Source organism: Phyllobates terribilis, unplaced genomic scaffold, assembly GCF_046119375.1.
Source record: "Phyllobates terribilis strain yellow unplaced genomic scaffold, ASM4611937v1 Scaffold_12__6_contigs__length_324123572, whole genome shotgun sequence".
Lineage (NCBI taxonomy): Eukaryota > Metazoa > Chordata > Amphibia > Anura > Dendrobatidae > Phyllobates > Phyllobates terribilis.
Window position 1 is genome coordinate 157,696,131 of NW_027362772.1, and position 24,575 is coordinate 157,720,705.

At 46.4% G+C, this 24,575-nt stretch overlaps 1 protein-coding gene across 1 annotated transcript in view; it reads left to right on the forward strand.

Moving 5' to 3' along the window:
- The first annotated feature begins 1,238 nt into the window (after nucleotides 1-1,238).
- Nucleotides 1,239-24,575, forward strand: part of LOC141172336 (neurotrophin-4-like) — a 143,573-nt gene continuing 120,236 nt past the window's right edge. Inside the window, exon 1 of the mRNA XM_073656435.1 lies at nucleotides 1,239-2,261. The gene's annotated coding sequence lies outside the window, so the exon portion shown is untranslated. The remainder of the gene's footprint in view (nucleotides 2,262-24,575) is intronic.

Genomic DNA, 24,575 nt, shown 5'->3' on the forward strand with positions numbered 1-24,575 from the left:
TACAATTTTCATAGTCATAAAAATACAGAAAAATCTTTAAATGAGAAGGTGTGTCCAAACTTTTGGTCTGTACTGTAGGTGGTAGTCACACTACTGAAACTCCCAAGGATTGCCAGAATGGAGCACTTTTATCCCCATTGGAATGGAGTAGCATTGCTCCATTTATTCTTTATGGGACTGCTGGAGAAAGCAGAGTACAGCATTTAGCAGTCTCATAAAAAATGAATGGAGCAGCGGCTACTCCATTCTAATGGGGAAAAAAGTGCCCCATTCTGGCAATCCGTGAAAGTTTCAGTGGCCAAATCACCACCCATCTAGAAGGTACTACATATACAGTAGATAGGTCATAACGCTTTCCAACTGGAGTACCCCTTTAAGGCTGCATTCACACTAGGGTTTGGCAATGGTGTTTCTTTGTTCCTTTCAAGGAACAGAAAATTGGAATTGATGCCAAGGTCAGATATGTTATATGATTGATACAAGTAGCACTTAATAGACTCCATTATAATGGGGTCTGTTTAGTTCCCATTATGGTACCCATTATGGTGCCTATCACTTTACAGGGAAAAAAATTAGTAAAGTTCTTATGGGGATCTCTCATGGGAAGCCACATCAAATGTAGATGATCCACCCAGTTTTAACTAATTTTGGGTATATAGTATTAGTATTAGTAATTGAAAGTAAATGTGTAAAGTATATAGGAAATAAATATCCCCATCCTTGGTACATAGTAGCATGGTGAAGGTGGTTCTGGAAAAACATGCGCACCCAGTTACAAGTGGTGCCTCCAAGCTAATCAGCTTTGGCCAGATACGGGACTAACATAGTGAATTTATCTCATAGACCTTACAGCATGAGGTTCATCTCAAACATGATCTTATATCAATGATAAGGAATATCAGAAAGATCAATTATTATCAAACAGAATGATTTTTGAGATGATTTGTTAAGAATTAACATATATATATTTATATATAGTTAAGTCTATCTAAGCTACAGTAAATACTATATGTTTATAGGCTACAATACACATAACTTTATTAGTTATATGAATAATCATTTTGGCAATACTTGACAACAGGCAGCACAATACGAAGATACTGCGTACATTGTAAGGCATTACTGAAGTGCAAATGTAAGGCAGATCCACCCAGGTATTTTGCCCAGTGGCCTGGGTGTTATTATCAGGGTGAAATTGTCTAGAAAAGGGGAGTGGAAAGACACGTCATCACTAGTAAAGAATGAAAAAATGAGAATTTGAGTATGACTAAAGTATATCTCGCCTCCTGCTGGGAATTTCAACTCACATGTGGCAGAAGGGAAGCTGCAGGGATCAAGTTATATATAAATAAGAAACAGGACCAGCACTGGGCAGGAGGAGCTCACGGGGACTGATCATAGAAGTGATATATGGGAGCAAGAAAGGTGCTCAGAGGACTTGCTCAAGGAGCTAAAGAAACTTCTCAAGGGGGTTTGTGCAATCAACTAAGGAGGGCGCTCAGTGAACTTAGGGATAGTACTTATTAGAAGACTTCTACAAGACTTGGGGAGGGTCCTCGGTGAACTTATTCAAGAGACAGAAGCAGGTATTAAGAGGACTTTTCCTGGAGACTGAAGAAGGTGTTCAGAGGACCTTTTCTGGAGACTGAAGAAGGTGTTCAGAGGACCTTTATCTGGAGACTGAAGAAGGTGTTCAGAGGACTTTATCTGGAGACTGAAGGATTTCAGAGGACTTTATCTTGAGACTGAAGAAGACCAAAGGAACGTGCACAGCGGAGTACAAGGATCTGGAAAGGGGGCATAGAAGACTTCTACAAGGAGTTATGAAAGGTGCATAGTGGAAGTAAGAGAGTTCTCAGTGGACATCTGCAAGGAGCTAGGCATAGTGCACAGTGGACTAGCACAGGGAGCTGGGGAGGTGGTGTAATCCAGCCTGTGCTTGTTACTTTCCAGCCTTATATACTTCAGTGCAAGGAACCTAAGAAACACTCCCCTCCAGCCTGCAAGAATGACTGTTCTCTTCCTGCTTTGGACACAAGTTCTTTCTGAAAGTTTTGACACTAAAGTATCCTGAAAGGGAGCAGGGTGCACACAGGACCAGGGCAGTGGGTGCCCTTTCATCTCCCTTTTTTATTCTGCAGTCTCATATGTTTTTTGTTTTTTTTTGGAGTGGCAGAAGACACAGATAAGAAGTGCTGCAGCTTGTATGTCCCTGATCACATGTGTGCCTGGGAGACTGAAGAACTTACTGCTGGAGGAAGGTAAGCTTGTACTCTGTGTATATATCTTCACTAGGACTTGTCCAGGGTGAATGAAATCTAATGTAATGTGTTTATCAGATGAATTCCTGCCTGCTGAATTCATCTCCATGTGTCTCTGTAGGTCAGTCACTGGCCAGCTATAGTCATGGGTGCAAAATACAGCACATCCCAAAGGATACAATGTATATTTCATTCCCTGGAAAGAATTGTGGCACTGGTTGGATGAACAGTTGTAAACTTTTATGATACACTTTCCAAACTTTACAAATCTTTTAGAACACTTTGCATTTTTAATGATCTAGCACGTTGGCAATTGAATATGATAACTCAGCGTTTCGTGCATTTTTTTAATCATTTTTATGAAATCATTTGCAATGTTACCGTCACCTCCTTGACTTAATCCTTTGCTGACTGATAATTTATCATATTAGAATAATAAAATGTAAAGAAGCGCTTACACATACCTTACGGTATGATAGCAGGTGTACTCTATCGTTCAAGAAATATGGTAAAATATCTGAAAATGAGATTATTTATATGGTAAGGAAACAATTCATTTTAGTGATATCAGAAGAAATTCTGAAACTTGGATGGGATCTTAAAAATAAAAAGTCTTAGAAGTCACGTTGTATTTGGACGTTCAACATTGGTTCTAGTTTTGGAACCTGTTTTATATCAAGGAATAGAATGCGGAGGAATTAAAGAGACTTATTGGTTTTGAGTTGGCTGATGGTGTTTTTCTTTTTCTTTTCCTTGGAAATTCTTGACAAATGCCTCTTGGTGTCAGATCTGATCCGCACTGTTGCCTATATGACTTGATGTTACTGTGTTATGTAAATACAGTTGTAAGAAAGGTTACATGAGGCGATGCAGCACAGGAAGGCAACACGCTGACAATGAATGGCGGCAGGAGTTGCACATGTTGTATCCTGATTTCTATACTATGTACTTATATAATGTCACAGGCGGGTTGCAACATAGGGTCACTGGTGTCGCCCGTCTTGTTCTCAGTTGGACCTTGATTTTGCAAATCCACTGAATGTAACACAATTTAAACACTATTTACTCTCCGCATGAACTCTTACGATTAATGTTTCCAGTGATGGGAGCAGAAACAGTTTGAAATTTCTATAGAAAATGTATCCAAGGGTTCTAGGCTTTGGATAACCCTTTTTAGTTAGAAGGGCCCCCAAAAATAAGATGATAGGGTAACATGCCGCTGAAATATGGCTCACTACGTGTTTACTTCACCTGTATCGGCACCCCTGTCCTTGTAATAAGAAGAATTAATGGGGTTGTCCAAGCCGATAATGGCAATAGGTCATCAATATTGGATCGGTGAGGGTGTCGGTGCCCTACTGGACCAGCATGGCTCTGTATACTGTGTAGTGGCCATACCTGGGTACTGCTGCTCAGCTTCTACTGAAGTGAATAGAAGCTGAGCAACAGTACTCAAGAACGGCCATTAAAGGGGTTGTCCATGACTTTAACATTGATGGCCTATCCTTAGGATAGAATCATAGAATCATAGAATGGTAGAGTTGGAAGGGACCTCCTGGGTCATCTGGTCCAACCCCCTGCTCAAAGCAGGATTCACTAGATCATCTCAGACAGATGTCTGTCCAGCCTCTGTTTGAAGACGTCCATTGAAGGGGAACTCACCACTAGTGTTGAGCCACCCCCGTAGTGTTCGGGTTCGGTTCGGTTCGTCGAACACCGGGATGTTCGAGGAACTGTTCGTCGAACTGTTCGTCGAACACCTTAGAACACCGTCGAACACCGTTAAAACCAATGGCAGGCAAACAAAAACACATAGAAACACATAGAAAACACCTGCAAAGGTGTCCAAAAGCTGACAAACTGCTCAGAAGACACTCTCTTTAAAAAAGCCGGCCGGCAAATTCAGCAGCGGCATACACCGGTACCCGACAATTTAGACAAGAAGGAATAGAGCATCACACATAGATTAGATAGATAGAAACATGTCAGTCACACATATAAGAAGCACAGTGACAGTGTTGGTTACTGCACTTGTCATTTAGTGTAAAGGATTTATTTAAAAAAATATTAGTGTTTTCATGCACCGTCTCTTTAAAAAAGCCGGCCGGCAATTCAGCATCTGTACCCGACAATTTAGAACAGAAAGAATAGAGCTTCACACATAGATTAGATAGATAGAAACATGTCAGTCACATATATATGAAGTACAGTGATAGTGTTGCTTACTGTACTTGTCATTTAGTGTAAAGGATTTATTTAAAAAAATAATAGTGTTTTCATGCACTGTCTCTTTAAAAAAGCCGGCCGGCAATTCAGCAGCGGTACCCGACAATTTAGAACAGAAAGATAGAGCATCACACATAGATTAGATAGATAGAAACATGTCAGTCACATATATATGAAGTACAGTGATAGTGTTGGTTACTGTACTTGTCATTTAGTATTAAAATAAAGGATTTATTATTAAAAAAATTGGCGTGGGGTTCCCCTTAATTTTAGGCTCTAGCGGAGGTTAAGCAGATAGCTGGGGCAGATGTTTGAAGCCTGGGAAGGGGGTAATACCCACGGAGCTTCCCAGGCTACTAATATCAGCCCCCAGCTGAATACATAGCCTTTACTAGCTATTAAAATGGGGGACCCCCCAAAAAAAATGACGTGGGGTCCCCCCTAATTTAATAGCTAGCAAAGGCTAGGCAGACAGCTGGGGGCTGATATTAATAGCCCAGGAAGGGAGCCATGAATATTGGCCCCCTCCCAGGCTAGAAACACCAGCCGTCAGCCGCCCCAGAAATGGCGCATTCATAGGATGCGCCAATTCTGGCACTTAGCCTCGCTCTTCCACGCTGCCCTGGTGCGGTGGCAGGGGGTAATAGGGTTGGGGTTGATGTCAGCTTATAATGCCAGCTGACATCAAGCCCAGGTTAGTAATGGGGAGGCGTCTATAAGACACCCCCATTACTAACCCCATAGTCAAAGTTAAAAAAAACACAAACACCCAGAATAAAGTCCTTTAATTGAAATAAAGACACAATCCTTTATTGTTCTAAATTAAACCATACTTACCGTCACGCCCATTCCAGCTGAAGCCAACGATCTCCTGCAATAAAAGAAAAATAATAAAGCAACCTCATCCTTACCTTTCCATGGTTCCCACGACAGCTTCAGCTCTGCTACATCGAGATGACAGGCTGGACCGCAGCAGAACGCTGCCATCCAGCCTCTCATCCCGCAGACACTGAGAAGCGCAGGCTTGCTTGCGCTGCTCAGCGTCTCTCTGTGACGACATCCAGATGAGCCGAGTTCATGTCCAATGAACTCGGCTCACCTCATGCACGTCACTGACAGCGTGGGAAAATTCTCACGCTGAAGCGGTGAGTGCAGGAGAATTCTCCCACGCTGTCAGTGACGTGCATAAGGTGAGCTCATGTCCAATGAACTCAGCTCACCTCCTGCACGTCACTGACAGCGTGGGAGAATTCTCCTGCACTCAGCGCTTCAGCGTGAGAATTTTCCCACGCTGTCAGTGACGTGCATGAGGTGAGCCGAGTTCATTGGACATGACCTCGGCTCATCTGGATGCCGTCACAGCGAGACAGTGAGGAGCGCAAGCATGCCTGCGCTTCTCAGTGTCTGCGGGATGACAGACTGGATGGCAGCGTTCTGCTGCGGTCCAGCCAGTCATCTCGATGTAGCAGAGCTGAAGCTGTCGTGGGAACCATGGAAAGGTAAGGATGAGGTTGGTTTATTATTTTTCTTTTATTGCAGGAGATCGTTGGCTTCAGCTGGAATGGGTGTGATGGTAAGTATGGTTTAATTTAGAACAATAAAGAATTGTGTCTTTATTTCAATTAAAGGACTTTATTCTGGGTGTTGTGTTTTTTTTAAATACTTTACTAGAAATTCATGGCGGTCATGTCTAATACTGGCGTGACCCCATGAATTTTGGGCTTGGGGCCAGCTGATAATACCAAGCTGGCCCTAACCCCTTTATTACCCAGTGAGCCACCGCACCAGGGCCCTGGATGAGTTGGGTACAGCGCCAGAAGATGGCGCTTCTATGAACGCGCCATTTTCCGGGGTGGCTGCGGACTGCAATTTGTAGCGGGGGGGGGGCCCAGAAAGCTTGGGCCTCCCTGCGCTGCAGATTCCAGCCCCCAGCTACCTAGTTGTACCTGGCTGGACACAAAAATAGGGCGAAGCCCCACGTACTTTTTTTTTAATTATTTCATGAAATTCATGAAATAATTAAGAAAAAAAGGCCTTCCCTATATTGTTGTGTCCGGCCAGGTACAAATAGGCAGCTGGTGGTTGGGGGCAGCCCGTTCCTGCCTGCTGTACCTGGCTGGACACAAATATAGTGCGAAGCCCCACTTCAATTTTTTTTAATTATTTCATGAAATTCATGAAATAATTAAGAAAAAAAGGGCTTCCCTATATTGTTGTGTCCGGCCAGGTACAAATAGGCAGCTGGTGGTTGGGGGCAGCCCGTTCCTGCCTGCTGTACCTGGCTGGACACAAATATAGTGCGAAGCCCCACTTCAATTTTTTTAAATTATTTCAGGAAATTCATGAAATAATTTAAAAAAAATTGACGTGGGGCTTCGCACTATATTTGTGTCCAGCCAGGTACAGCAGGCAGGAACGGGCTGCCCCCAACCACCAGCTGCCTATTTGTACCTGGCCGGACACAACAATATAGGGAAGCCCTTTTTTTCTTAATTATTTCATGAAATAATTTAAAGAAAATTGACGTGGGGCTTCGCACTATATTTGTGTCCAGCCAGGTACAGCAGGCAGGAACGGGCTGCCCCCAACCACCAGCTGCCTATTTGTACCTGGCCGGACACAACAATATAGGGAAGCCCTTTTTTTCTTAATTATTTCATGAAATAATTTAAAGAAAATTGACGTGGGGCTTCGCCCTGTTTTTGTGTCCAGCCAGGTACAACTAGGCAGCTGGGGGCTGGAATCCGCAGCGCAGGGAGGCCCAAGCTTTCTGGGCCACCCCCGCTGCAAATTGCAGTCCGCAGCCACCCCGGAAAATGGCGCGTTCATAGAAGCGCCATCTTCTGGCGCTGTACCCAACTCATCCAGGGCCCTGATGCGGTGGCTCACTGGGTAATAAAGGGGTTAGGGCCAGCTTGGCATTATCAGCTGGCCCTAAGCCCGAAATTCATGGGGTCACGCCAATATTAGACATGACCACCATGAATTTCTAGTAAAGTATTTAAAAAAAACACAACACCCAGAAAAAAGTCCTTTAATTGAAATAAACACACAATTCTTTATTGTTCTAAATTAAACCATACTTACCATCACGCCCATTCCAGCTGAAGCCAACGATCTCCTGCAATAAAAGAAAAATAATAAAGCAACCTCATCCTTACCTTTCCATGGTTCCCACGACAGCTTCAGCTCTGCTACATCGAGATGACAGGCTGGACCGCAGCAGAACGCTGCCATCCAGCCTGTCATCCCGCAGACACTGAGAAGCGCAGGCTTGCTTGCGCTCCACAGTGTCTCTCTGTGAGGGCATCCAGATGAGCCGAGTTATTGTCCAATGAACTCGGCTCACCTCATGCACGTCACTGACAACGTGGGAAAATTCTCCTGCACTCAGCGCTTCAGCGTGGGAGAATTCTCACACTGAAGCGCTGAGTGCCGGAGAATTCTCCCACGCTGTCAGTGACGTGCAGGAGGTGAGCTGAGTTCATTGGACATGAGCTCACCTTATGCACGTCACTGACAGCGTGGGAGAATTCTCCTGCACTCACCGCTTCAGCGTGAGAATTTTCCCACGCTGTCAGTGACGTGCATGAGGTGAGCCGAGTTCATTGGACATGAACTCGGCTCATCTGGATGTCGTCACAGAGAGACGCTGAGCAGCGCAAGCAAGCCTGCGCTTCTCAGTGTCTGCGGGATGAGAGGCTGGATGGCAGCGTTCTGCTGCGGTCCAGCCTGTCATCTCGATGTAGCAGAGCTGAAGCTGTCGTGGGAACCATGGAAAGGTAAGGATGAGGTTGCTTTATTATTTTTCTTTTATTGCAGGAGATCGTTGGCTTCAGCTGGAATGGGCGTGACGGTAAGTATGGTTTAATTTAGAACAATAAAGGATTGTGTCTTTATTTCAATTAAAGGACTTTATTCTGGGTGTTTGTGTTTTTTTTAACTTTGACTATGGGGTTAGTAATGGGGGTGTCTTATAGACGCCTCTCCATTACTAACCTGGGCTTGATGTCAGCTGGCATTATAAGCTGACATCAACCCCAACCCTATTACCCCCTGCCACCGCACCAGGGCAGCGTGGAAGAGCGAGGCTAAGTGCCAGAATTGGCGCATCCTATGAATGCGCCATTTCTGGGGCGGCTGACGGCTGGTGTTTCTAGCCTGGGAGGGGGCCAATATTCATGGCTCCCTTCCTGGGCTATTAATATCAGCCCCCAGCTGTCTGCCTAGCCTTTGCTAGCTATTAAATTAGGGGGGACCCCACGTCATTTTTTTTGGGGGTCCCCCATTTTAATAGCTAGTAAAGGCTATGTATTCAGCTGGGGGCTGATATTAGTAGCCTGGGAAGCTCCGTGGGTATTACCCCCTTCCCAGGCTTCAAACATCTGCCCCAGCCGTCTGCTTAACCTCCGCTAGAGCCTAAAATTAAGGGGAACCCCACGCCAATTTTTTTAATAATAAATCCTTTATTTTAATACTAAATGACAAGTACAGTAACCAACACTATCACTGTACTTCATATATATGTGACTGACATGTTTCTATCTATCTAATCTATGTGTGATACTCTATCTTTCTGTTCTAAATTGTCGGGTACCGCTGCTGAATTGCCGGCCGGCTTTTTTAAAGAGACGGTGCATGAAAACACTATTATTTTTTTTGATAAATCCTTTACGCTAAATGACAAGTACAGTAAGCAGCACTGTCACTGTACTTCATATATATGTGACTGACATGTTTCTATCTATCTAATCTATGTGTGATTCTCTATTCTTTCTATTCTAAATTGTCGGGTACCGCTGCTGAATTGCCGGCCGGCTTTTTTAAAGAGACGGTGCACGAAAACACTATTATTTTTTTTGATAAATCCTTTACGCTAAATGACAAGTACAGTAAGCAGCACTTTCACTGTACTTCGTATATATGTGGCTGACATGTTTATATCTATCTAATCTATGTGTGAAGCTCTATTCTTTCGGTTCTAAATTGTCGGGTACAGGTGTATGCCGCTGCTGAATTGCCGGCTTTTCATGTTTCACTGTTGGCACTGTTCCCATCGATTTGGGCAATCACTGTAATGCCACAACCACCATGGCTGTGGCATTACAGTGAGTGGCAGACAATCCCTGCATGATTGGTGCTCTAAATAGCACCAGACATGCAGGACACGCTTTTGGTGCACGAACAGTTATCGAACATAACCTCGAACAGCCGAATTTTTTGCAAATCGTTCGGGTTCGTCGAACAACTCGAACACCGCCCAAAACAGCTCGAATTTGAGATTGGCGAACAGTTCTAGTCGAACACCGCTCATCTCTACTCACCACCTCTCGTGGCAGCCTGTTCCACTCATTAATCACCCTAACTGTCAAAAAGTTTTTTCTAATATCTAATCTGTGTCTCCTCCCATTTAGTTTCATCCCATTGCTTCTAGTCTTTCCTTGTGCAAATGAGAATAAAGATGATCCTTCTACAATGTGACAGCCCTTGACATATTTGTAGACAGCTATTAAGTCTCCTCTCAGTCTTCTTTTTTGCAAGCTAAACATTCCCAAATCCTGCAACCGTTCCTCATAGGACATGGTTTGCAGACCAGTCACCATTCTGGTCGCTCTTCTCTGAACTTGCTCCAGTTTGTCTATGTCTTTTTTAAAATGTGGTGCCCAAAACTGTACACAGTATTCCAGATGAGGTCTGACCAAAGAGGAGTAAAGACCGATAATGACTTCACGTGATCTAGACTGTATGCTTCTGTTAATACATCCCAGAATTGTATTTGCCTTTTTTGCTGCTGCATCACACTGTTGACTCATGTTCAGTCTATGATCTATTAGTATACCTAAGTCTTTTTCACATGTACTGTTGCTTAGCTCTATTCCTCCCTTTCTGTATATGCTTTTTTCATTTTTATTGCCCAGATGTAGTACTTTGCATTTTTCCCTTTTAAAAACCATTCTGTTGGTTGCTGCCCACTGCTCCAGTTTATTTAGGTCTTTTTGAATCCTCTCTCTCTCTTCTCTAGTATTAGCTATCCCTCCTAGCTTTGTGTCATCAGCAAATTTAATCAGTTTACCCTCAATTCCTTCATCTAAATCATTGATAAAGATGTTGAACAATACAGGTCCCAGGACGGAGCCCTGTGGTACCCCACTTGAGACATTCATCCAGCTGGATGTGAAGCCATTTACAATCACCCTTTGAGTCCGATCACTAAGCCAGTTATGAATCCACCTAACAGTTGCCTGGTCCATTGCATACTTGGTCATTTTTTCAATAAGGATGGTGTGAGATACTTTGTCAAATGCTTTGCTGAAGTCAAGATATACTATATCTACAGCATTTCCCTGATCCACCCAGTCAGTGATTCTGTCATAGAAGGAAATTAAGTTAGTCTGACATGACTTGTTAGTTACAAACCCATGCTGACTCTGGTTAATCACTTCATTCTTATCCATGTACTTACATACATGTTGTTTAATAATTTGTTCAAAGATCTTTCCTGGTATAGAAGTCAGACTCACCGGCCTATAGTTCCCTGGGTCCACCTTCTTCCCCTTTTTGAAGATAGGAACAACATTTGCTCTTCTCCAGTCTTCTGGGACTTCTCCTGTTCTCCAAGAATTTTCAAAGATTATGGAGAGTGGTTCTAAAATTTCTTCTACGATCTCCTTCAGTACTCTGGGGTGTAATTCATCTGGACCTGGTGACTTGAACTCATTTATGTTAGCTAAATATTCCCTCACAATCTTTCTGTTTACAGATAACTTGGATTCCTCTATTCCTTTAAAAGGACAGTGAAGATCAGTTGATGTTACATTTTCTTTCTGAGAGAAAACAGATGCAAAATAGGAATTAAAAAGTTCGGCCTTCTCAACATCCTCTCTTACCATTTCTCCATTTTCATCCTGTAAAAATCCTATAGCATCTTTGACTTTTCTTTTACTTTTGACATACCCCCAAAATCCTTTTTTATTGCTTTTGACATCTCTTGCAAGCCTTAATTCATTGTCAGCTTTAGCTAACCTGATACGTGCCCTGCAGGATCTGCAGACTGCATTATAATCTTCTTTAGATATGCCTCCCTCTTTCCATTTAATAAACATTTCTTTCTTTCTTTTTAACATGTGTTAAAGTTCTGTGTTCATCCATCCTGGTTTCCTTAAATGCTTCCCATTCTTCCTACTTTTCGGGATTGTTAACGATTGTGCTTTGAGAATCTCATTTTTAAAAATTTCCCATCCTTCCTGGACATTTTTGTCGATAGGTCATCAATCTTTGGTCTGTTGGGATGAGACACCCGAAACCTCCACCGATCAGTTGTTCCTGGTATTGGTAGTGACCGGAACTTGCTGCAGAGCACAGCTCTGCTGACTGTATAGTGGCCGGAGCCGGTACCGCATATCTACCCTCTATTCATATCAATAGGGGGCGGATGTGTACCCGGCCGCGGCCACTATTTCGCCGATGGAGCTGTGCATCTCCATAACAGCATCGTCACCGGAAACAGTTGTTTTACACCCCCACCGATGAGACATTTATGACCTATCCTAAGGATAGACCATCAATGTTAACCCCTCTAGACAATGTAATGAGTCATTTTGTTCTATACATTGTTTACATCCGGCCACCACCAGAACTGATAACAGCTGGTGGGTGAGGGTGCTGGGTGTGGAAACCCCACGGATCTGATTTTTGTGACCTATCCTAAGGATAGATCATCAATATCACAATCATGAACAACCCTGTTAACTTTCTGCGTTCTCCACACTGTGAGGTATACAGGTATGTAACTAATTTCTGGTTAAAGAGGGACACCACTTTTTCCTTGATTTTCTAAATCAGACAACCCCTTTAAATCGTTTGTTTTAGCTCTCCTGACATATCTGCTTTACTTAATATTCCCAGTTGTCAATATTTATTCAGATATTTCAAGGAGGAGTATTAGAGGAACAGCACAATGCGGAATTCTAAAATGCAATGTTTCAGAATTGTGATTACATGTGGAATACAAGTATTCACTAAAATGGACATGACAGCCTTGGAGTCAGGTACCTTTTAATACTTCCCAAAAAGAGATAACACCAAAGACAAAATCAATAATTAAAATGTAAGACATAATTTTATTAGATTAGTCACATGATTAAATAAAAAAAAATACATTTAACCCTTTAAGAATTCTCTAATCATCATCTTAAAGGGGTGGTCCGAGATACAAATTAATATTCATCCTAAATGCCATAATCTAATCTATTTTCTAATATACGTTAATTAAAAAATTCCCTATCTTTCCCTAATTACACTAATTGCTTTTCTTTTCTTGCAACTTCCCTTTTGATGACGCTTCATGTGAGAATCCCAGTGAATGCAATGATACTCAAATGAAGGGGCAGAGACTGTGGTCAATGCTGCAGCCTTTGCCCTCTCACTGAAATGAAGCATCATCGGTGACCTTCATTTCAGGGGCTGGGCTAGTCCCTGCTCTGTCACTGTGCAATGTGCACAATGACAGTGCACTCTCTTGCTGGCTCAGATCAGTATTAACAAGTCAGCAACAGAGCGCACTGTCAGTGCACATTGTAAGCATACACAGTGTGCAGTGAACAGCGCCTCCCCTGCAAGTGACGTCACTTGCAAGGGCGGCACAAGTCTATGCAAGCCGAGTGTTCATCTTATCACACACACTGACAGTGAGCTCTATTTCTGATTCTTTGCTACTAATCTGAGTCGGCGAGAGAGTGCCCTGTCATTGTGCACATCGCAGTTAGATAGTGTAGTGAGGGAAGGAAAGGGAATTTTTAATTAAAGTATATTAACAAATAGATTAGATTATAGCGTTAAATAGGCTTTTAGAATGAAAATTATTTTGGATTTTGGACCACTCCTTTCATAGTGGAAAGTAAACGTCAATGATTCTTCGCTGACAAATTCCTGCAGGGTATGATTCATATGATAACATTATATTCCATTCTTGGAATCTGTGGAAATCCCAATGATCATACACCTACTATTCACAGACATCTACAGATAACAGATATGTACAAAGTAGATACTTAATATTTGGTCCCAAGAAAATAGTTTGCAGGGCTCTAGTGCAGCTGACATTGAGCACCAAGGTGGCAGCTGGATCAGGGTCCTTGGAATCGATTTGGTCACCTCTACTAATACTCATAGTTTTATCTTTCATTCCCTTTTTATAGAAGTCATTTGTAGTTGGTATATAATAAGACCAAGCCATTGCAGGCAGCTATTGACTGTGCACAGATACAATGTGATGCTATACATTAGCATACCAGATGGACATGGAGTTCGCCATTCATGGATTAAATTACAAAGTTGGGTGTTCTATGAATAACGAGTAGTGTAATGTCACCCGAAAATTGCTTTCAGCTTTGTCCCTTTGCTTTTTATTTCATTCATAAAACCATCTCGACAATCAGACAAGAAGGACGTGTGATTAGTCTGCAGCGAACCCTTTCTTTCTACTTTCCGTGCCAGCTGTTTTGCATTTCGCATAGTTCTGAGCGATCCTGCAACTTATTAGGTTGGCTGGTGTGCAGAGGCTCTGACCTGTAACCACATGATGAAGCACAAACCAGATGAAATTCAAAGGGTTTTGTACCCTTATAGACCAATGGTCAATTGAAAAGTAAAGGTTGTACGACCCTGTTCATACTTGAGCTAAAACATATTCTATGGAAAAAAGGAATGAATCAAAGCTCTTGAGCACCAATGCAAATCAGTAACATTGCCCAAGTGGGTAGGGTTCCTACTGTTCTTTTCAATGCCTCCCATTCCATACGCTAGCGGATCCAATCCAAAAACGCTTTAAAAAATGCTATTCGATTCAATGCTGTTCACAAGACAAGTTTTATGAGATTCATATTCCGACTAGGATTTAAAAACCTAGCCACAAAAATAAAGAAGTGACATGTCACTTCTTTGAGACAAGATTCCCAGTGGGATTCCCTCCACTGTCAAGTCACCAGGCGGCAAAACACAGTAAAGGGGAAAAAAAGCTTCGAAAGCACTTTAGGAAATTATTTAGTTAAAAAAAAGCATCTCAAAAATAAAAAAGGAAGTCGATCTGAAATACTTGTCTGATCTTTTCCCCCCTCCTAAAACCTGTTTGTGAACGGCTACCCGTTTCGGCACTGGTTTATTGCCGAAATGCATAACTCTATGTGCCCCATTCACTATTAAATTTGATCCTTTTTTGTCCAGTTTTTGTTATTTTTAGCCTGGTTTTGACTTGCACGAAATTTTCCTTTTAGCTTTCGCCTTTTTTAAGTCTATTTTTTTGTGCCTTTCGCCTGGTTTTTATTAGCGCCTTTATCTTCTTTGAATTTGCGCCTTTTTAAAGTCTATTTTATTTGTGTTGTTTTTTATGTTTGCCATTGTGGATCGAGTTTGAAGTTTCCAAAAAATTTCGGCTGATTCGTGATTCATCAAATTGTTTCGTAAAGGCACTTTACTCTTTCCCTGGAGTGATCTTGTTTTCTGCCTCAAATTTTTGAGCAAATTTTGCGACCTTTAAGTGTACTGTGAAAATTTTTGCTCTAAAAAAAAGACACAAAAAGTCAAAAATAAAGGCATCTGTGCGCAAAATTCATGAACCACGTGCGCTGTTTTGAAGAATTCTGCGCAGACTAAAATTCAAGGAAGAAAATTGTCTTAAAAAGAGGACAGAAGGCAATAATGGTTGAAATGCACTAGTTGGGTCCTTCGGTCCCACGTAAAAGCACACATTATGATAATGAGAAACGAGTTCTATATTACAAAGTGGTTTCTCTGAAAAGACTATAATAAGGGCAACATGGCCATGCCTCCCCCCCTCTTGGAGCTTCTGGCCACAGGCAATAGCCCAGATTGCCCTCATTACAATTTACCCCTGGCTGCAACAGTTGTACAAAAGTTACAGTGCAGTGGGCCCACCGGAGGATCCTCTGGTCCTCCCGTTGGCCAGTCCGACGCAGTTTCTCAGTTTCTATTTTGGCTCTCGTCTTTCAGTAATACATTTTTTCCAGATGATCTTGGATTTGCGTTGTTTATTCAGTCTGTAAAAAAAACGTTACGTGGGACATATTTTTACTTTGGGGATAAGATGCTGCTTAACTTTTATATAAAAGTTGCCTTTTTTTTCAGAATAGGTTTATAAGGCTTCATTTAGAAGACAAGACAAGAGGGAATTTGCTATGTATCTCCTTTATAACCAGCCATCTGTTTTTGTTTTTTTTCCCCCCTGTTTCCTTAGGTCACTTATACATTTGTCTGGCACTTGGGGTTTTAAGGGCTCATTACTAGTGGAATGACAAAGGCTTTTATAGCTGGGAGCCTGCCAGGAGCTGCTTTTTAGAGTTATATATATAAAAAATGTACGTGGCCTTGATTCCCATAGCAACCAATAAGAGTTTAGCTTTCATTTTCCCTGTGTAGTTTTGAAATGAAAGCTAGACTCTTATTGGTTGCTGTGGTCAAACAGATTGAGACACATGAGGCCTACATGGCAAATCGGAGCCTTTTTGCCTATGGCAACCAAACAGATTCTGACTGTTAGGCTAGGACTATGCGCTGACCTGTGGTCACTGGCAAAACACTGTAAAATGTTTTATTTTTGGGACTTTTATTGAAACTCAAGTGTAGTCCAAGCACAAAATTGAAACAGATAAAGGGGTTGTCCTGATACAAGGAACCCCTCAATTGGCTCCAATATGGCACATGGGGAAGAATTATCGAAAGTGTACATGCCATTTTGTTAAAGTGATTGGCCATGTTGTATATCTTAAAGGGGTTGTCCGACCTTGGGGTATAAGTCTGCAATTACTCTATGTGACTGCAGACTTGTGAATCCTCACAGCACCCACAGTCCATACTGTGAGGATTCTCCAATGCAATCGCAAGGGGCCGACGGGTGAATGACCACAAGTATGTGATCTGCATACATGTGGTCACATGCCGACTAGAAGTGCACGGCCTCGCTCAGTACAAGTGAATTGAGCTACATCTAGTCGTAATGTGGCAGGATGAATCGCGTGAGCTCCTATCACGGCGACGTCAACGCAGAATCCTTACAGCACACAGAATGGCTGTAGATTTGTACCCCTAGGCTAGACAACCCCATTACAATGTACACAAAAAATTACATCTTTTTAGAAAGTCGCAATTGATGAATCAGCTGAAAACATCTGGAAACCCCAAACTTCCCCCACAATGATTAACATAATAAAGAAAAAACAGGGAGAACACATATAAAATAGACTTTAAAAAAGGTGTAAATTCAAAGAAAAAGAAGTAGCAATCGGAAAATAGGCAAAAAACACCAAAAACTAGACAAAAAAGGTGCATATGTAATTGACGCGCCCCTGGGCCTGTGTCGCGCTGCGTTGCGCACGCGGGAGCCTACCCGGAGCCGGATCAGTGGAGGGTTGTAGTCTCGTGGCGGTGACCCGGTCCGTGCCCAGGGAGTCAAACTAGACGGCAGTCTATTAGTAGTAAATAGTTGAGGACTACGCCACCCGTTGAGTGCAGCCAGGGAGCTGCTGCTGCAGGGCAGACCGCTGAGGCCGGTGGTAGGAATGTGCAGCGTGATAGTATAACCCCCAACGGGAGGGGTATGGCCTCAGGGCAGCCGACGTGGATGATGGGGGTAGCAGGAACCACTCAGAGACGGTACGGTGTAGTTCAGGGTCTTTACTGGTAACAACGACAGACCCTCCCGGAGTACTTGCTAGCAAACGGGGCCTGGTCAGTCTTTGAGCAGATGGGATCTCCCCTGGCCAGGCGTAGTTGTAGGCCTCCCAAACTGACTGTACTCTTCTGGCTACCTTGCTAGAAGCTGATGTAAGTAGCCCACGTCCCTGAGTGTACCGTGTGGTGCTCACCCGTATGGCCGGTGACTCGGGGCCTTCTAATGGCTTCCGCTCCACGATGGCGGTGCTGGTCCCACGCGTGTGACCGTGCCTTCGGGCTTCTGGGCCAGAGGACCTGAAATCCCCTGCCTGACGGATTCTGCTGCTGGGTAGGAGTTAGTCCCCACAGCCTCGGACTCCGGGTCCGGTAAAGAATCTTCTTAGTCAGGGCGAACTCTGCAGCTGCCAGCCCCTGACTCCTTGTAACTCTGCTGTTTCCTATGCTGCTTCTTGTCTCCACTCTCCTTGTCTGACTCACCCTGCCTCAGCCCCGGGTTTATACAGGGGAAGTTCTTCCCCTCCCAAGACTGGGCAGGAGGTGTGGCATGCACAGGATCCCTGACCAAAGGACCTCCCACCTGCTCTCAGACATAACATTACATTACTGTGGAAAACCAGACCCCTGGGGTGCCACATTCCCCCCTAGTGAAATTTAGTACTCCGGGACTAAACACATTTAGAAAAACATAACAAGGCAAAAAACATTAATAATACAATAAGAAAACATATAAAGATGGTTACGGCGTGTCCGCAACCGGGTGCAGTCTCTGAAAGAAGCAAGGTGTCCATTTCACCAACACAGGGAGACGTAACCAGGTAGGGGTCTGTCCTACCCCGAGTCCTTAACAGTCTCTAGTCCATCCTGGGTTACGCTCCAACTATGTACAAGGATTCCCGGTAAATCCACCAAGGTTTCCTAAAAACAACTGGAAACACAAAATTATACACAAGCAACAATACACAGATAAACATAAATAAAACTATTTTTACACTTCAAATTCTCCAGCGTGCGGGTAACTGGCCTCTAGTGGCCCTAGTGGACCTACGGAGCTGACTGTCTGGCCCTGAACTACAGGGTGTAGGAGCTGTCAAGGGTAAACTGGGCAGCTGTCTACCGGCTCTTTGTCTCACTAGGGGTACGGCAGGCTCACTATAAGCAGAGGGTTGATTCTCCTGTTCTACTCGTGTGGAGTCTTCTGCCTCCTGGACCGGCTGTTCTTCCAGCTCTACCCGTTGCTCCGTTGGTTCTTGGGATGATGGTTGGAGGAAGGTGAGTACGGGTACCACAACTGCACCATTGACTTGAGTCCAAGACCGAGGGAAGTCCCCGAGCACGGTACTAACCATATCTTCCCTTTCTCCCACGGGTCGATGGTCTTCTTGTTCCTCTTCAGGGTTCCTCAGTTGTTCGGGACACTTCTTCAGGTGGTCCCGGGACACAATGGCTGTGGTTTCCCCTCCGTCTTTACTGATGGTACAGACCTTCGGGTTCTCGTGGCTTGAGGGCAGTACGATGTACGGGTCCTTCTCCCACTGGTCATCCAACTTGTGGAGCCGTCTTTTCCTCTTCAAGACCTGCTCTCCGGGTACCAGGGGAACAGCGGGAGCATACTGGTTGTAAGTCTTCTCTTGTCTTTCCCTAGCCTGACAGAGACTTCGCTCCACGCTCTCTTGTACTCTCCGGTACTGCTGCTGCCTCTCTGTGTCCCAGTCTGTTTCTGGTGAAGTGTCCTCAGGTGTCAGGACTCCCATTTCCAGGTCAGCAGGTAACTTACCAGGTCTCGCCCTCATTAGGTAAGCCGGGGTACAGTTGGTGGAACCTACCGGGATGTGGTTGTATAGGTCCACCAGATCGGGCAACTTCTCAGGCCACAGACTGCGTTCTTCCAGGGGCAATGTTTTTAGAAGATCCATTACCACCTGGTTCATTTTTTCACAAAGTCCATTAGTTTGCGGATGGTAGGGTGTCGTCCTTATCTTCCGGCAGCCATACAGATTGCAGAATTCCTGGAAGACCTCCGCTTCAAAGGCAGGTCCCTGGTCCGTCAGCACTTGGTCCGGGTACCCGTGTGGACGGCAGAAGTGCTGCTGGAAGGCTCTAGCTGCTGTTTGAGCCGTTAAGTCCTTGACGGGGACGACAACCAAGAACCGGGAGTAATGATCCACGATGGTTAACGCATAGACGTAGCCACTTCTGCTTGGGGTCAGTTTTACATGATCCAAGGCTACCAGTTCCAACGGTTGCCGGGTGACGATGGACTGCAGGGGAGTCTTCTGGCTGGCCCGGTCCTTCCTTCTCAGATTGCACGGGCCACAGTCTCTGCACCACTTCTCGATGGTTCCCCTCATGCCTACCCAGTGGAACCGCTCGCGCAGCAGGAACTCCAGCTTTTTCCACCCGAAGTGTCCAGCTCCGTCGTGGTATGCCTCCATCACCATGGCTGCGTCTCTTCGTGGCACCACTACTTGCCAGAGTAGTTCATGCGTCCGGGAGTTGACCATTCTGCGGCACAACTTCCCCTTGTAAAGGAATAGTCGACTCTTCTCCGCCCATAGTTGTTTGGCTTCCTCCGGAGCGTCTGGTTCAAGGCGAGCCTCCGGCCGAGTCAGCATCTCCTTCACTAGTCGGACGGCAGGGTCTCTGTCTTGCGTTTCCGCCCAGTTGTAGTGGGGTAAGGGGTTCAACGTAGCAGCCTGCTTACCCCTTACCCGGTGGGAATACTGGATAGTCCCATGACGGTGGAACGCAGGGAGTTCAACTTCTTCCAGTCCCTCCGGATCTTCTCCTTCGTCCGGCAGGTTGGGCATCCTGGACAGGGCATCCGCGTTAGTATTGGAGCGTCCTGCCCGGTATTTGATTGTGAACTCGTAGTTGGACAGACGGGCCATCCACCTCTGCTCCAGGGCACCGAGTCTTGCCGTGTCCAGGTGTATCAACGGGTTGTTATCCGTGTATACGGTGAACCGGGAAGAAGCGAGGTAATGCCTAAAGCGCTCGGTGACTGCCCATACCACGGCCAGGAACTCTAACTTAAATGAGCTGTAATTCTCGGGGTTCCTTTCGGTGGGTCGCAGTTTTCGGCTGGCATAGGAGATTACTCGTTCTCTCCCCTGCTGAATCTGGGACAGTACGGCTCCTAGCCCGATGTTACTGGCGTCGGTGTAGAGGATGAAGGGCTGGCTATAGTCCGGGTACGCCAAGATTTCATCCCCCGTGAGGGCCATCTTCAGCTGGCGGAAGGACTCCTCTTCTAGCTCTTCCCATTTGAAGGGCGGCTTCTGGTTCTTGGCCTTCCGGGACTGGCCTATCAGGAGGTCCTGCATAGGCGCTGCCTTTTTGGTGAAACCGGGAATAAACCTTCGGTAGTAGCCTACCAACCCTAGGAACTGCCGCACTTCTTTTACGCTGGAGGGGCTTGGCCATCCCTTAATTGCGGTGATCTTATCGGGGTCGGGAGCCACTCCGTCAGCGCTCACCACGTGTCCCAGGTATTGCACCTTTGGTTTCAGGAGGTGACACTTGGAGGGTTTCACCTTTAGGCCGTAACTCGCCAGAGCTTCGAACACCTCCGCCAGGTGTTTCAGGTGGTCCTCATAAGTTTTGGAGTATACGATGACATCGTCCAGGTACAACAGGACCGTCTCAAAGTTTCTGTGGCCCAGACAGCACTCCATTAATCGTTGGAAGGTTCCTGGGGCGTTGCAGAGTCCGAACGGCATGCAGGTGAACTCGCTAAGTCCCATCGGGGTGGTGAATGCGGTCTTCTCCCGGTCCGCCTCTGCTACAGGAACCTGCCAGTACCCGCTAGTGAGATCCAAGGTAGAGAAGAAGTTAGCAGATCTTAAAGCAGCCAATGACTCCTCTATCCTTGGTAAGGGGTACGCATCCTTATGTGTGATACGGTTGATTTTCCGGTAATCTACACACATCCTCATGGTGTTGTCTTTCTTTTTGACTAAAACTAGTGGGGCTGCCCAGGGGCTACAGCTATCCCGGATTACCCCAGCCTCCTTCATGTCTCGAAGCATCCCCTTGGCGTGTTGGTAGTGTGCAGGGGGTACGGGTCGATACCTCTCTTTTATGGGAGGATGATCTCCCGTGGGGATGCGGTGTTCTACCCCCTTGACCCGCCCAAAGTCTAACGGGTGTTTACTAAACACTCTCTCATACTCTTGAACCACCCGATAGACTCCTTGTTTCTGATGTGAGGGAGTGGAATCAGTACCCAAATGTAGTTGCTGACACCAGTCCTCCATGTCTTTCTTAGAGCCGTTACCTTCCTCCGGGTGAGATGGAGGCAAGGGTTCCACAGATTGTATAGAATTTTGATTAGTGGTATATAATTTGGCTAGCGTGGCATACCGGGGCAGGTACACTTCCCTCTCCCCGATATTTATTATGCGAATGGGCACCCTCCCATGGCGTACATTGACCACCCCCCGTGCTGTCAAAATGGTGGGCCTACTGTCTGAGTAAACTGGTTCCACCATTGCCTGGTAATCTCTTCCTCTCAGACCAATAGCTGCCCGGCACCAAATCATCATTTCACTTTTTGGGGGCATGGCAATAGGAAAAGGGTCACACATTCTTACGCTACCAATCTCACCGCCGGAGAGTTCCACTTGTTGCCGTTGCATCAGTGCCCGGATCTCTTTCTGGAGCACCCGCTGCTCGCCGGAGCTGGCGTTCTTGGCAACCTGCTGTAAAAGGAAAATCACCTCTGCAAGACAATTTTCAATTACGTTAGTTCCCAGAGTTATTTTTGGGTGACTCTCATGTTTATCAATATCTACAATGATCAGTCCCTGTGCGGCCAGTTCGACTCTACCGATTTTGAGGGCCACCTCTTTAAATCCGATCTGTGGCACGGCTGGCCATTGCTGGCGATGATACTCAAGTCGTCGTCAGGGTAGTGGGTAATATCCGAGTCATTCCAGTACTGCTTGAAGAGCACGTACGGGATGGTGGTGACCTGTGACCCGGTATCCAGTAGGGCACTCATGGGAATGCCATCCAGTACCACAGGCAAGACTGGACGTCCTCCCACATATCTGTCGCGCCAGTTCGATGGGCCTGGTGATCTTTTTCCTGGGGGTTGGCCCTCTACCCCAGGTTGTGCCCGTTTAAAGAACAGTACCTTTCCATATGTCCGGATTGATTGCAGCGGCGGCAGATGGGTCGTCCGTCCTCGCTGTATCGGTCACTGGGTCTTCCTCTGGCCGGTGGGGTCCTCCTTGGTCGACGCCACGGGATGTCCTCCGGTCCGGATGCCAGCTGGATCTTCCCTGGGGTGGAAACCTGTAAAGACTGCACAGTTCGGGTTAGCGCAGCAACGCTCTTAGCTAGCTCTTGGACCTGATGGTGTAGGTCTGGAGCCGGGTCATTGTCCAAAGCCTGCGCATCAGCTCCCACAGGCCCTGCTGACAAGGGCGCCGCCTCCTGGTAGTAAGTGGTAGTGGGGCGTCTGTGGGTCACAACGCCACCTGGTGCCGGTTCTCGGAGCACCCGGATGGCTCTGTCCTTGAACTGTGCAAAGTCCAGATGGGGATCCTGTAAGGCCATTGCCCGCAACTGGGTTCGGTGGGCATTGCAATATAAACCCTCTATAAATTGTTCAGTCAACAGCCTGTCCTCGTTTCCCACCCCATCAGGGTCGGTCTGCTTTATGGCCCTCAGGGCCTCTTGTAGGTTTAGTGCATAGTCCCTTATACTCTCATGCGCTCGCTGCTTGCACCCGTAGAATCTAAGCTTAATCTCGGCTGAGGTGCGGGTATCAAAGGTGTCCTTCAGCCGGGTTAGTATCCCTGCGACAGTCTTCCTCCCAGGTGGCCAGGATTTTACTTCCCTTTTGGCTGCCCCGGTTAGTTGGGCCACCAGGATGCTCACTTTTTGCTCTTCTGTGAGGGGGTACACCTGGAAGAGGCTATCCAGCTTTTCTCTAAAGTCATGCAGGGTATGTGACTCCCCTGAGTACTGGGGTAGCCAGGCTGCTCCCGGGATATAGGGCATGGTGAAGGGCATAACTGCAGCAGCGGTAGCGCTGGCGGGGGTTGGGGCAGTGAAGCTCTCCTCCGTATCCGACATCTTCCTCCCCCCTAGTGGACCGTGGCCTACCTTGCGATGATCCTCTTCCGTAGGCCGCGGCTCCGCAGTGGATCGTCAGGGTTGAGGACCTTCCGTCGCGCTCCTGTGACGTCGGCGTCTGCTGGGCTCCTTCCAGGACCTTACGCAACGTCCGGACGTGAGGCGGGGCTTCAGTTCTCGCGCGCTTTCAGAGTCCACGCCCCTCTTCTTCCCGCGCGGCGTCCCCAAGATGGCGTCCAACGGCGAGAAAACTCCACGGATGGCGGGAAGAAGGCCGAAGATGGCGCCGGATGGCGGGAAACTTCACCGATGGCGGGAAGAAGGTAGAAGATGGCGCCGGATGGCGGGAAACCTCCACGGTTAGCGGGAATCTTCACCACTGGTAAGTTTGAACAGTCTTTGCTTTTCAGGCACGCAGTACCCGGTGGTTGCGGGCACGAGATCCTGCCGACTACGCCAAAGTTGACGCGCCCCTGGGCCTGTGTCGCGCTGCGTTGCGCACGCGGGAGCCTACCCGGAGCCGGATCAGTGGAGGGTTGTAGTCTCGTGGCGGTGACCCGGTCCGTGCCCAGGGAGTCAAACTAGACGGCAGTCTATTAGTAGTAAATAGTTGAGGACTACGCCACCCGTTGAGTGCAGCCAGGGAGCTGCTGCTGCAGGGCAGACCGCTGAGGCCGGTGGTAGGAATGTGCAGCGTGATAGTATAACCCCCAACGGGAGGGGTATGGCCTCAGGGCAGCCGACGTGGATGATGGGGGTAGCAGGAACCACTCAGAGACGGTACGGTGTAGTTCAGGGTCTTTACTGGTAACAACGACAGACCCTCCCGGAGTACTTGCTAGCAAACGGGGCCTGGTCAGTCTTTGAGCAGATGGGATCTCCCCTGGCCAGGCGTAGTTGTAGGCCTCCCAAACTGACTGTACTCTTCTGGCTACCTTGCTAGAAGCTGATGTAAGTAGCCCACGTCCCTGAGTGTACCGTGTGGTGCTCACCCGTATGGCCGGTGACTCGGGGCCTTCTAATGGCTTCCGCTCCACGATGGCGGTGCTGGTCCCACGCGTGTGACCGTGCCTTCGGGCTTCTGGGCCAGAGGACCTGAAATCCCCTGCCTGACGGATTCTGCTGCTGGGTAGGAGTTAGTCCCCACAGCCTCGGACTCCGGGTCCGGTAAAGAATCTTCTTAGTCAGGGCGAACTCTGCAGCTGCCAGCCCCTGACTCCTTGTAACTCTGCTGTTTCCTATGCTGCTTCTTGTCTCCACTCTCCTTGTCTGACTCACCCTGCCTCAGCCCCGGGTTTATACAGGGGAAGTTCTTCC